The sequence below is a fragment of the Panthera onca genome, chromosome X, assembly GCF_046562875.1.
Source record: "Panthera onca isolate mPanOnc1 chromosome X, mPanOnc1 haplotype 2, whole genome shotgun sequence".
Lineage (NCBI taxonomy): Eukaryota > Metazoa > Chordata > Mammalia > Carnivora > Felidae > Panthera > Panthera onca.
The window spans coordinates 83,991,234-84,004,780 of NC_138357.1; the positions used below are offsets into that span (position 1 = coordinate 83,991,234).

At 49.3% G+C, this 13,547-nt stretch overlaps 1 long non-coding RNA gene across 1 annotated transcript; it reads right to left on the minus strand.

Annotated features, from left to right (window-relative positions):
• Positions 1–1,209: 1,209 nt before the first annotated feature.
• LOC145713872 (uncharacterized) lies at positions 1,210–13,304 on the minus strand. The gene is made up of 3 exons (XR_014136689.1): positions 13,132–13,304; positions 11,799–12,013; positions 1,210–1,297 (listed from the first exon to the last, which is right to left on the minus strand). It is a non-coding gene; the product is annotated as an uncharacterized LOC145713872 (long non-coding RNA).
• Between the last annotated feature and the right edge of the window lie 243 nt (positions 13,305–13,547).

Below are 13,547 nucleotides of genomic sequence, written 5' to 3' on the forward strand. Positions count from 1 at the left end.
AGGAACAACCTACTTTACACAAGGGGGTCAGGGAGAGCCTCTCTGAGGAGGCAATAATGGAGCAGAAACCAGAAGGTTAGAAGGAACCCACCATGTAAGGATCCAGGGAGAGACTCTCCCAGGCAGAGACAACTGTGATCACCAATGTCCTAAGGAGGGAAGAAGCGTGTGCAAGGAACAGGAGTAGGCCAGAGTTACTGCCGTGAAGACAAGAGATGAGCAGATTATTTGGATACGAAAACAGTAGCAGTAGATGAGCACAGAACGGGATGGATACAGGATGTTTTCAGAAGATCGAATCCAGAGGACGTGGTGCTGGGTTGCAGTGGAGACCAAAGGAACATGTCACATGAAGAGGCATGCTTGGGACATGTTAAGTGTCTGCTCCCTTCTGGTCATCCAGCAAAGACACAGACAAATGTGGATCTCAGGGGACAGGTTGATGCATGAGGTACGAACGTGGGAGGTCCCATTGTGTCCATGCTCTGTGCTGGCACCAAGGATGAAACAACCCACAGAGAGAGTGTAGATGGGAAGGGCCCTGTTAAAAGCCCTGTGGAATAGGGAGTGAGCAATAAACACTGACAAGGAGCACAGTGGCCACTGGGTTTGGGAGAACATCACCCAAAGAGTAAATTTTCAAATAGACCAAAATACAAATTAGAAGAAAGGGAGGGAGGGACACTTTCAAGAACCAGGCAATTGTTAAGTGTACCAGAGCTATCTGAGAGGTACAGTAGGTTGAGGAGAGGACATCATCAAAGGGATTCACTGGTGCCCTTGATAGCAGTTTTCATCTGGGGGGGGGAGGCAGGTTGATAGAAGCTGGACTGGAGAAGTTAGCAAAAAAAAAAAAAAAATGGTTACAGAACAAGGGAAGACTTGCTGTTTACAGCAAGCGAAATGTGGCAGTGTCTCAGAAAGATATGGGATAAGGGATGGCTTTACGTTTTACTGCTTCTTGTTATCATAGATAACAGAATGATGGAGAAATAAATAAATGGATAGGTGATAATTGGAATCATTGCAAAGTCCTACTCCTCCTCCAGAAGATGGGCATGGGATCCAGGTGAAGGGCCTGGCCTCAGGTAGGATAAGGTCCCTTATTCCACAGGGATAGCAGAGATACAGGTGCAGATCAGGTGTTGCTGTGAAGCGGTGAGAGTTCCTGTCTGATAACTGCTCTTTTTTCTTTTCTTCTTCTTCTTCTTCTTCTTCTTCTTCTTCTTCTTCTTCTTCTTAATGTATTGCCATTGAACTTCTTGAGAAGCGTGGGTCATGGAGCACTAGAAGGTTACTGCAGATAGAGAAAAGATACAGGTCAGGAGGTTGCAGGATTTCGTCTTTATTAGGGTGTACCAGGAGAGGAGAGAGGAAGGAGCAAAGACCTGTTTTGCGCGGGACAATTTATAGCCCCTTAAGCTGGCCTAGTAGGATGTGACATGACCTAAGTGGCCACAGAACCGGGGGCTCCCTAAAGGGCTTAATGCCTAGGCTGTAGACGCAGTAGAGGGAGGGGGCTGGAGAACAGGCTTTTTGGGGGTGATGAGAGAGAGGAATGCTAGACAGCGACTCCAGGGAGGGGAGCGGGGTTCCTGATGTCCGGGGTCCAAGGCAGGTCCATGGGCAGCTGGATATTCGTGTTGGGGAGAACAACCCTGAGGACGGAGAGGACCGGGGGTGGCCGGTTTGTCTTCTAGGGCCTTGATAGACCTGGAGGCAGCAGGGGAGGGAGGGCTGAGAGGAGGATAGCAACTGTGCCTTGGGACCAGCGTTCACAGGCTAGAGTGGGCAGAACAATGACCAGGGGATTCGGACACGCGTCGCCCAAAGGACGGTCTGAGAGTCCGGGGATCGAGGAATAGCAGCCGGATAACAGGGGTTTGGGGCCTTGGACGAGTATGGAAACCGTCTTCAGAACTGGGCACACAGACTGGCAAGGACCTCACTCAGTCGCCGGAACCAGGCTCAGAACCTCACAACTGGAACGCATCCCGAAGCCCTGACTTTTCCTCTACCGGGCGCCGGAACTTCCGGACGCGGGCCTTCCTGCTTCTGTTGGCTTAGTTCCGGGGCAGGACCATAGAAGGCTATTGTGCCAAAGACCGTTCGGCCGGGCCAGTTCGATTGTACCACAGCCTTCGCTCCCCCTCAGCAGCATTCCTCTTTGCCACCTCAGCTATGATCTGCAGGGCTCTTTACAGGCGAACAGAGGAAACGATGGATTTTCCTTTGTGATGTGTGTCGTTCCGTTTCTCTGGCCAGTAGGTGGCAGTGTTGCGCACTGTACCAGCTCGGACCACCTCTTCCCCCGCCTTCCGCCTTCCGAGTTTGAAAAAACTCAGAGCTGCTTTCTTTTAAAACAACAACAACAACAACAACAACAACAACAACAACAACAGGACCTTCTTTTTACGCATGCGCGCTTTTGGCTGCCCTGGCTGGAAATAGGTTTTTTCTACGTGTTAGGGACCCAATAAAACACGCAGCCCTGGGATAAAATCTTTCTACCTTTCAACCTGCCTTTCTTAAACTGCTGCCTAGGTTCTTCACCAACTTGGATGTCTGCGTCTCTAAGTCGTCTGCTTTTTGGCTTTTCCCCACACGTAGTGATTACCAGGCGCGGAGGGGAAGCGGTACTGGGGGGTTCTTAATTAAAGAGTACAAAGATACAGGTCGGATGATGAAAATTTTGGAAATGGATGATACTGGCGATAGTTGCACAACAGTGTGAACTTCCTGATGGAACCAATCGATGTTCATTTAAACATGCTTAACATGGTACATTTTATGTGACCGGTTTTAGTACCAAAAAAGGGAGAAAACACAGGTGACATAGGATAGAGTTTGTCCTAAATAAGTAGTTACACAAATAGGTGGAAATGAAATGCAGATTTCAAATAAGCCGTGAAAGAACCGGTAGATAACTACTGAAAAGGTACATTGCCCCTCTTGCCTTGCTTGATCTGGGTCGGCCTGCATTCCCTCCTCATTGTCTCATCAGGTCTCCCCCTTGGTACCTATTGCCTCAGTCAGTGTGCTGCTCTGGGCTGGAAGCAGTGCTCCTCTGTATCTACGTGTGCGTGTGTAACAAGCACATTTATTGACAGTCAGGACCCTTTCTCTATGGGTGGCCTCCCATAATACATCCTGTGGTTTAGTTTCTACTCCCTTTTGTGGCTTGGGTTTTTTTCCTCTTGAGTCAGATGGGTGAAGCTTCAGGTACCCTGGTAACCATTTTTCTCTTTTTACATCATCTCAACGTCTCATCACAAAAAGACAAGGAGAGGGAGACAAGTGCTTTCCCATCTATCCTGGACCTTCAGGCAAGCTGACGCCTGAGACTGAGTGACCCAGTGAGGAGCTGCAGAAGAATGTTGCCATGACAACAGAATGGCTCACCCCCTTCCAGCACACAGCCCTTTCTCCCTCCCTCTCACTGCCTGATAGATCTCACTTCAGAATGGGAATGTGCTTTGGCTAGGACTGAAGGGATAGGTGTATCGTAGAGGATGGAAGGAGAGAGGTATAATCCTGAGATGCCTTCAGAAGGAACTGGGGGAGGAACCACAGCCCCCCAAAAAACCATCCTGCACAACAATGAGGTCGCAGAAGGCTACGGAGGCAATGAAAGCAGAGTAGCTCTAATGTGTTTGTGATTTTCTCCAGCCCTAAAGGATGCTACAGCATTTTATGCATGGCTCAGGCCCTGGAAAAAGGGGCCTGTGTTGTTAAAGGAGAATGGAGCCTGGCATCACTCGTGGAGGGCATGACAGACTTGAGAAGGACCTGCTCACCTCAGTGACAGCTCTCATGAGTTACTCCGCTGTGTCTGTCTGGTCTGCTCTTCCTTCTGTGCTCTGCTTTGGGGGTCCATTTATGGGACATGAAACGTTGTCCTAGTTAAAGGAGAGGACAAGGCAAGGATGCCCCATCCTCCTCTAACATGGACTGATTGGAGGGTGGACAGAGCAGGGGCCTGTGGGGATGGTGAGCTGGGATCACAGATTCACCGGTGCTCCTCAGACCACAAGGGCACGGTGGGTAATTGATTCTCTCTGGCTGATGTGATCTTCATGATTATTCACTCTCAGGACTACACAGAAAAGGAGCAAAAACCCCACTGAATTCATTGATGATCTGCCAAGCATCGTTGATATCAATCATGTGACTGGTCTAGCTGAGGAAGTGCTCAGTCGCTCAGATTTCCACCACACCTTCCTTCTTGCCTCCAAGTGGGGAAGGTGTATGTGTGCTTTACAAGTCTCCCCGGGTGGTGCTGGAATGGGGTGTATGAAATCCTTATGTTGCTCACAGTCTCCTGGGTGGTTTCTGAGGGAAGGAGGACTCTTGTGTCCCTGGTCCACCTGGTGAAGTGACCTGCACCACCTTGCATGTGGCTGGTGAAACCAGCTTTTTCCTCTCTCTCCTCTTGGCCAGTACCTGCTGCTTCCTGGCTGACCCAGCCTCAGCTCACCTGTGTTGGCATGTGGAGACCTCTTGGATTCTTGGTCTCAACGTCCATCACTTCTGCGGGAAGGGCTGTTGCTCCACAGCCTCAGCTGCAGGGTCACCTAGTCTGCTGCATGCTGCTGATGCTCCCCATCATTAGCCCCTGATGGGGAGTCACTCACTTTCCACATTTCCTTATCCGGGGATGCAGCCTCTGGGGTGTCACAGCACAGCAAGAGCCAAGATCAGCTCCAGTAAGCTAAGTTCCTAAACTTCAGCCATCCCTCTGCCCAAAGAGACTGCTGGGTCAGCCTGCAAAGTGAACTCCTCTGAGTCCCAAACGCAAATAGGTGCAAAATCCTTTCCTCCACTTGTCTGATACATCTCACTTGTCCCCTCCCATTCAGGGGAGTCTGACCTGAGAGCCTTACCTCCATCTGCCACCTCTTTGTGTCACGTACTCCTCCAGTACTGGGAGACAACATTCATCTTTGCTTGACCTTCATGCTGACAAGACTCCTATATAGTATATCCAGATCCCAAAGGGAAAGCTTTAGGATTTGCTTTTTTTTTTTATTAAGCAAAAAGAGATTGGCTAGCTGAGAAAGAAACATAAAAGAGAAGATTACCAATCATGAACCCTTGTGCCATCGTCAGCAGGGACGATCCATAAAAATAAACTCAGAGTTCGAAGACAGACACTATGTGTTAAAAGGGTCCTAGGAGATGCTTGTCAGCAATTGTAACGTCAGTACCCAGAAAGCTTCAGTCCTAAGTCTTCTGCTCCCACCAGCGCCTGGTAACTATTAAGGATACTCGGGCAGCAGAGATGAACTTACCTAAAGCTTGTGATGTCTTCCAGGAGTTCTGGGGCAAATCTGGGTGTGTCTTCCTAGGTGACCAGTCCTGGAGTATCTTGGAGGTTTGGCAACCTTTTTTCCAGTCTCCTATTTACCACATAATCAATTAAAAGAGCAGCACTTGGGGCGCCCAGGTGGCTCAGTTAGTTAAGCTTCTGACTTTGGCTGAGGTCATGATCTCAGGTTTGTGTGTTTGAGTCCTGCATGGGGCTTTAGGGCTCTGTGCTGACGGCTCAGAGCCTGGAGACTGCTTCGGAATCCTTTTCTCCCTCTCTCTGCTCCTCCCCTGCTGGCGCTCTATCTGTGTCTCCCCAAAATAAATAAACATTTTTTTAAAAGCACTTGAGATTGGCTCAATACTTTAATCTTTCAAAAACAAAATTTTTCTCATTACGTGGGGATGAGGGGAGGACAATCTACACTGAAGTAACCCTGTGGCCCTCAAACTGGCGGCTCTCAAAAGGGCTGACAGCTGTGGATGTACAGGCATTCCAGGGAGGGAGCTGGAGAACAGGGCATCCTGTTTGTGGTGATGAGAGAGGAGAATGCTAGATAGTCACACCAGCAAGGGGAGCAGGGTCTCCAGAAGTCCAGGGCACAGGGGAGGTCCGAGGACAGCGGGATGCCCGGGTTGGGAAGAACTACACTAAAGACGGAGATGACCGGGGTGGCCGGTTTGTCTCCTGGAGGCTGACAGGACTACAGCAACTGTGCCACGGGAAGAACGTGTACGCAGGCCGGAGTGGACAGAACAATGACCAGGGAATCCGGACTCGGTCGCCCAAGGGACAGTCGGAGCTCCCGGGAATCGACGAATAGCACCCGCATAACAGGTGTTCGGGGCTTTGGACCAGTATGGAAGGAGTCCTCAGTACTCAACACACAGACTGCTGGACACCTCACTCAGCCACCACAAGCCTGCTCAAACCCTACAAATGGAAGGAACCCCTGAGAGCGGCCTTTCCCTTACCGGACTCCGGAATTTCCGGAGGCGGGACTTCCTGCTTCTGTTGCCTTAATTCCGGGGCGGAACCACGGAAAGCTATTGTGCCAAAGACGCTTAGGCCTAGCCACATCGACCGTGCTACAGCTGTCTCTGCCCCTCAGCTGCATTCCTCCTCGTTCCCTAGGCTCCGATCTGCAGGGCTCGTTACAGTCGAACAGCGGAAAAGATCGATTTTCCTTCGCCATGTGTGTCACTCTGTTTCTCTAACCAGTAGGTGGCAGTGTTGCACATTGTACCCGTTAGTACTGCCTCCACCCCCGCCCTTCGAGTTTGAAAAAACTCGGAATGATTTTCTTTGGGGGGGGGGGGGAGGAGGAGGAGGAGGAGGCCTTTCGTTTACGCATGCGCGCGTTTGGCTACCCTTGCTAAAATTGCTTCCTTCTAGGTGTTAGGGACCCACAGAAAATGCGCAGCACTGGGATATCTTTCTACCTTTCAAGTTGCCTTTCTTAAATTGCTGCCTAGGTTCCTCGCCAACTTGGATCTGCGACTCTAAGTCGTCTGGCTTTTGCCTCACCACCCCCCCACCCCCGCCCGCCCCCTCCTCCCACGTAGTGATTACAGGGACCCAGGGGAAGCGGTACTGGGGGTTTTTATTTAAAGGGTACAAAAATATAGGTCGGGTGATGAAAACTCTGAAGATGGATGATACTGGCGATATCAAAGTTACACAACAGCGTGAACTTCCTGGTGGAAACGATCGATGTTCATTTAAACATGCTTAACATGGTAAATTTTGTGACGGATATTTTGCCACCACAAAAGCGAGAAAAAACATCTTTCAGGTGAAGGTGATAATCATAGACTTTGGTCTAACTAAGTAGTTGCACAAATGGGTGGAAATGAAATGCAGATTTCAAATAAGCCGTGAAAGAACCTATAGATAACGACTGAAAAGGTACATTACCCCTCTTGTCTTGCTTGATCTGGGTCGGCCTGCATTCCCTCCTCATTGTCTCATCCCCTGTAGGTACCTTTTGTCCCAGTCACTGTGCTGCACTGGGCTGGAAGCAGTGCTCCTCTGTATCCACATGTGCACATGTCTGTCGGTGCACAGGACACTTGGAACAAGCACATTTATTGGAGTCAGGACCCGGTGTCTGGGGGCGGCCTCAGACAATACATCCTATGGTTTCGTTTCTACTTCTTTTTCTGGTTTGGGTTTTTTTTCTTCAGATTGATGAAGCTTCAGTTACCCTGGTTTTGTTTTTGGTTTTGGTTTTTGTTAATCATCTCAATGTCTGATCACAGAAAGAGAGGGGGATGGAGACAAGTGCTTTCTCATCTGACCGGACCTTCAGAGGGTCTGATGCCTGAGGTTGAGCAGAAGAATGTTGCCAAGACAAAAGAATCCTTCACTCCCTTCCAGCACACAGGCCCTTCTCCCTCCCTCTCCCAGCCTGCTAGATCTCCTGCGAGAATGGAAATGTGCTTGGGCTAGATGGGAAGGGATAGATGTACAGTAGAGGATTCAAAGAGAGAGGTGTAAACTTGGGATGCCCTCAGAAGGGACTGGGGGAGGAACCACAGCCCCAAAGAAACCATCCTAGAAAGCACTGAGGTCTCAGGAGGCTATGAAAGCTATGAAAGCAGAGTGGCTGCAATGTGTTTTTATGATTTTCTCCAGCTCTACAGGAGGCTACACCATTTTCTGAGGACAAGCTCTACCGCTCAGGCCCTGGACAACAGGGCCTGTGTTGTTAAAGGAAAATGGAACCTGGCATTGCTCGTGGAGAGAACAATGCCAGAGTCGAGTCGGACCTGCTCAGCTCAGTGACAGCTCTCATGAGTTACTCCGCTCTGTGTGTCTGTCTGGTCTGCTCTTCCTTCTGTGCCCCACTGTTGGGATCCATTTATGGACGTGAAACGTTGTCCTAGTTAAGTGAGAGGAAAAGGCAAGGATGCCCCATTCTCCCCTAACATGGACTGATTGGAGGGTGGACAGACAGGACCTGTTGGGATGGTGAGCTGGGATCACATATTCACTAGTGCTTCCTGGACCACAAGGGCACTGTGGTTAATTTATTCTCTCTGGCTGATGTGATCTTTATCGTGACTGTCCTCTCTTAGGACTGCATAGAAAAGGAACAAAAAGCGCACAGATTTCATTGCTCAGCTGGTAAGCTTGTTCGATATCAATCATGTGACTGGTCTAGTTGAGGATGCTCACTCTCTCAGATTTCCACCAAACCTCCCTACTTGCCTCCAAGGTGGGGAAGGTGTATTGTGGTTTACAAGTCTCCTGGGTGATGTTGGAAGGGGGGGTTTTGAAATTCTTAAGTTGCTCACAGTGTTCTGGGTGGTTTCTAGGGAAGGAGGATTCTTGTCTCCCTGGTCCACCTGGTGAAGTTACCTGCACCATCTGTGCATTTCACTAGTGAAACTTACATGTCCCTGTCTTCCTTTTGATGGGCACAGGATGCCCCCTGGCTCACCTAGCCTCAGCTCACCTGTACTGGCATCTGTAGACCTCTCGGATTCTTGATCTCAACCTCCATCATCACCCTTGACAGGGCCTTTGCTTCACAGCCTCAGCTGCAGGGTCTAGTCCTTTGCCTATTTAGACCTCATTCATGGACCCTTTCATGTGGTCTCAGTCACTTTCCACATTTCCTCTACTGGGAATGCAGCCCCTGAGGTGAGACAGCACAGCGGGAGCCAGGATCAGCTCCAGTAAGCTAAGTTCCTAAACTTCAGCCATCCCTCTGCCCAAAGAGACTGCTGGGTCAGCCTGCGAAGTGAACTCCTCTGAGTCCCAAATGCAAATAGGTGCAAAATCCTTTCCTCCACTTGTCTGATACATCTCGCTTGTCCCCTCCCATTCAGGGGAGTCTGACCTGAGAGCCTTACCTCCATCTGCCACCTCTTTGTGTCACGTACTCCTCCAGTACTGGGAGACAACATTCATCTTTGCTTGACCTTCATGCTGACAAGACTCCCATAGTATATCCAGATCCCAAAGGGAAAGCTTTAGGATTTGCTTTTTATTATTATTATTATTATTATTATTATTAAGCAAAAAGAGATTGGCTAGTGAGAAAGAAACATAAAAGAGAGAGGATTACCAGTCAGTCATGAACCCTTGTGCCATTGTCAGTAGGGACGATCTATAAAAGTAAACTCAGAGTTCAAAGACAGACACCATGTTTTAAAAGGGTCCTAGGAGATGCTTGTCAGCAATTGTAACATCAGTACCCAGAGAGCTTCAATCCTAAGTCCTCTGCTCCCACCAGCACCTGGATACTCGGCAGCAGAGATGAACTTACCCAAAGCTTGTGATGTCTTCCAGGAGTTCTGGGGCAAATCTGGGTGTGTCTTCCTAGGTGACTAGTCCAGGAGTATTTGGAGGTTTGGCAACCTTTTTTCCAGTCTCCTATTTACCACATAATGAATTAAAACAGCAGCACGGAGACTGGCTCCATAGTTTAATCGTTCAAAGTAACTACTTTTCTCATTACCGGGGGAAGCACAGTCTACATGACTGGAAAACAGAATTAAAGAACAACTGCCCTAAAGGTAACATCCCCAAAATGAAAGTGTTTGCTTGAGAACTTCCCATTCTGGGCACAATGCCTTTAGTGGCCTTCCTGCTGGAGTTACAATACAGGTTCCTGGCTGGGTCCTAACCAGGACAGTTTCTCCCTAGCTAGTTCCATGGGTGTGGGTCCCATACAGACAATACACGTGGGAACACTCTGGCTGCTCTTCTCAGGCTCCTGATTCTCCCACAGGCAGTCACTCACAATGCGAAGCAATGATTTATGAAACATCTTGAGAACTCCTGGTGCCAGCTCTGTTCTGAAAATAGTTTCATTCACCTTACGGGCACATGCCCTGACTGTCCTAAGTGCAGATGGAGAAACCAAGTCACAGGGACACTAAGGAACACGCCTGCTGCTATGCAGCCTGAGAGTTCACTAGATGAAGTCTTGAGAGCACTGCTGCCCACCCTAGGTGTCCTTATGATGGGCCGACCTCTTCTCTTTCTTTCTCTCATTCATCATGGGCATCTCATTTTAAGCAGCAAGTGAAGTAATTTAACGACTGAGAAGAAAGGTTTTTTTGTGTGTCATTAGTACAAACACCTCAAAACCTGCAGGAGCTACCATGGGGGCACACACGTGTTCCTGTGGGTTTAAAGGGAGATTATCCAGGAACCCTCCCCCACTCCAGTGATACCCTTTCAGTAACCCACAACAAAGCAACAACAGGTGTCAGGTGACCTTTTATTCGGCATTCCATAACATTAATGAGAGCCTCTCTTAATAGGTGTGTGGTGCTCTTGTACAAGCCGGTCACGTAGCACTTATCTGGGGAGTGAGAGAATACCAACCAACCAACCAACCAACCAACCAAGGAATAAGCAAATTAGTGGGCTAAGTGTTAGGAAGAAAATAACCCAGGTCCTAGGCCAGGAACAACCTACTTTACACAAGGGGGTCAGGGAGAGCCTCTCTGAGGAGGCAATAATGGAGCAGAAACCAGAAGGTTAGAAGGAACCCACCATGTAAGGATCCAGGGAGAGACTCTCCCAGGCAGAGACAACTGTGATCACCAATGTCCTAAGGAGGGAAGAAGCGTGTGCAAGGAACAGGAGTAGGCCAGAGTTACTGCCGTGAAGACAAGAGATGAGCAGATTATTTGGATACGAAAACAGTAGCAGTAGATGAGCACAGAACGGGATGGATACAGGATGTTTTCAGAAGATCGAATCCAGAGGACGTGGTGCTGGGTTGCAGTGGAGACCAAAGGAACATGTCACATGAAGAGGCATGCTTGGGACATGTTAAGTGTCTGCTCCCTTCTGGTCATCCAGCAAAGACACAGACAAATGTGGATCTCAGGGGACAGGTTGATGCATGAGGTACGAACGTGGGAGGTCCCATTGTGTCCATGCTCTGTGCTGGCACCAAGGATGAAACAACCCACAGAGAGAGTGTAGATGGGAAGGGCCCTGTTAAAAGCCCTGTGGAATAGGGAGTGAGCAATAAACACTGACAAGGAGCACAGTGGCCAATGGGGTTGGAGAAGCAACGCCCAGATAGTAAATTGTCAAATACACAAAAATAAAAAATTGAAGGGAGGGAGGGATAGATAAAAAACGAGGCAATTTTGACACGTACCAAAGGTATGTGAGAGATACACTTATTTGAGGAGAGGACATTATCATAGAACTTAGCAATATGAAGATCACTGGCCTTGACCAATATTTTCTTTTGGGAGGCAGGCTGACAAAATAGGATTGAGGTGGGTGGCAAGGAAAATGGTTACAGAACAAGGGGGACTTGCTGTTTGCAGCAAGGGAAATGTGGCAGGCAGTGTCTCAGAAAGATATGGGATAAGGGATGGCTTTATGCTTTAGTTCATCGTATAATAGGGTTGACAAATAGGAGGATGCTCGCAGATAACAGATGATCGAGATACAAATGGATGAGATACAAATGGACAGGTGACAATTGGGGATCATTGCAAAGGCTTACCTCTCCTCCAGAAGATGGGCACAGGATCCAGGTGATGGGCCTGGCCTCAAGTGAGATCAGGTCCCTTATTCCACAGAGGCAGAAGAGATACAAGTGCAGATCCCATGTTGCTGGAAGTGGTGAGAGTTCCTGTTTGATAGCTGCTCTCTCTTTTTTTCTCTTAATGTATTAGCAATGAACATCTTGAGAAGCATGGGTGCTGGAGTTCTGGAAAGCTAGTGCAGGTACAGAAGATACAGTTGTGGAACGTGCAGAGTTAGTTTTTTTTGTTTTTGAAAGAGCGAGAGAGCACAAGTGGGTGAACAAAGGAGGGGCAGAAAGAGGGATAGAATCCTTGCAGGCTCTATGCTGACAGGCAGAGGTGGAGTTCAATCTTAGGACTACGGCACCAAGACCTGAGAGAAATCAAGAGTAGGACGCTCCACCTACTGAGACACCCAGGCGCCCAAAGCTTGTTCCTTATTTGGGTGTACCAAGAAAGGAGGGAGGAGGAAGGAAGGCGAAAAAGACCAGTGTTGTGGGGGAGAATTTATAGTCCCAGGTAAACTGGGGAAGGAGGGTCCTGATGGAATGAAGGGAGTGTGGGGCCCCTGGATGGAGGCCCCCAAAGGGCTGAATGTTGCGGATGTAGAGGCATTAGAGGGAAGGGGAGAACAAGGGCATTGTGTCTGGGGTGATGAGAGAGAGGAATGCTCCACAGCAACCCTAGGGAGTGGAGCAGGGTTTCCTGATGCCCAGGGCATTGGGTAGGAGGACATCCATGAGAGACATGTGAAAGAAAGGCAGGAAATGGGGCATAGGATTAAATTTCCTCATAACCTGCGGCCTGTTGACAATTACTTGAGGCTGGCATAGCCAAACATTTCTCCAGCAACTCCCTACTGTCTTAATGCTAATGCTTTGCTAGAGGGAAAAACAACCTTAGCTTGACAATAGCTAGGCCTCCCAAATCCTGTGATCTTCTTCAGTATATGAAAATCTCACTGGAACCTTCCCCTGGACTTTACCTCTTCCAACTCCCTAATATATAATCTGTCTTTCCTCACGGCCCCGTCCTGTCCCCGTGAATTAATAAAATCATCTATTTGCACCAAAAGCGTCTTCGAAAATTCTTTTCTTGGTCATTGGTCTCCGGACCCAACGAACCCCCCACCATCACCCGAAAAACCTCGTCACTGAGGACGGATAAGCCCGGGGCGGCAGGGTCCCTTCCTGAACCTTGAGATGACTGGGAGGCAGCAGAGGACGGAGGGCTGAGGACAGCGAGGGAAAAGCGGACAAGCATGTTCACAGGTTGGGGTGGGCAGAAGGACAATGACCAGGGGATTCTTACACGCGACGCCTGCAGGACACCGAGGACGCCCGGGAATCCGGAGACAGGACCCAGATATCACCCTAGAACGGATCCGGAAGCCTACCAAGACCGGGGCACACAGACTGGCACCGACTTCACTCAGGCCCTCGCGCCGGCCCAGAACCCTCCAATCGCAGTGCAGTCCCGACTCCGGCGCGTTCTCCCTTCTGGGTTTTGGACTTCCGGGGGCGGAACTTCATACCGCGGTGGCACAGTTCCGGGGCGGGGCGGCATAAGTTTTTGTGCCAAGGATGGTTCGGCAGGGTGATTTCGGGCGTTCTTCTTTTTCTGCCCCCCCTCAGCGGCATTACACTTGACTCCCTTAGCCATAATCTCCATAGCTCTTCAAGGTAGGGCAGCGAAAAAGATGTATTTTCTTTTGGGATGTGTGGCGT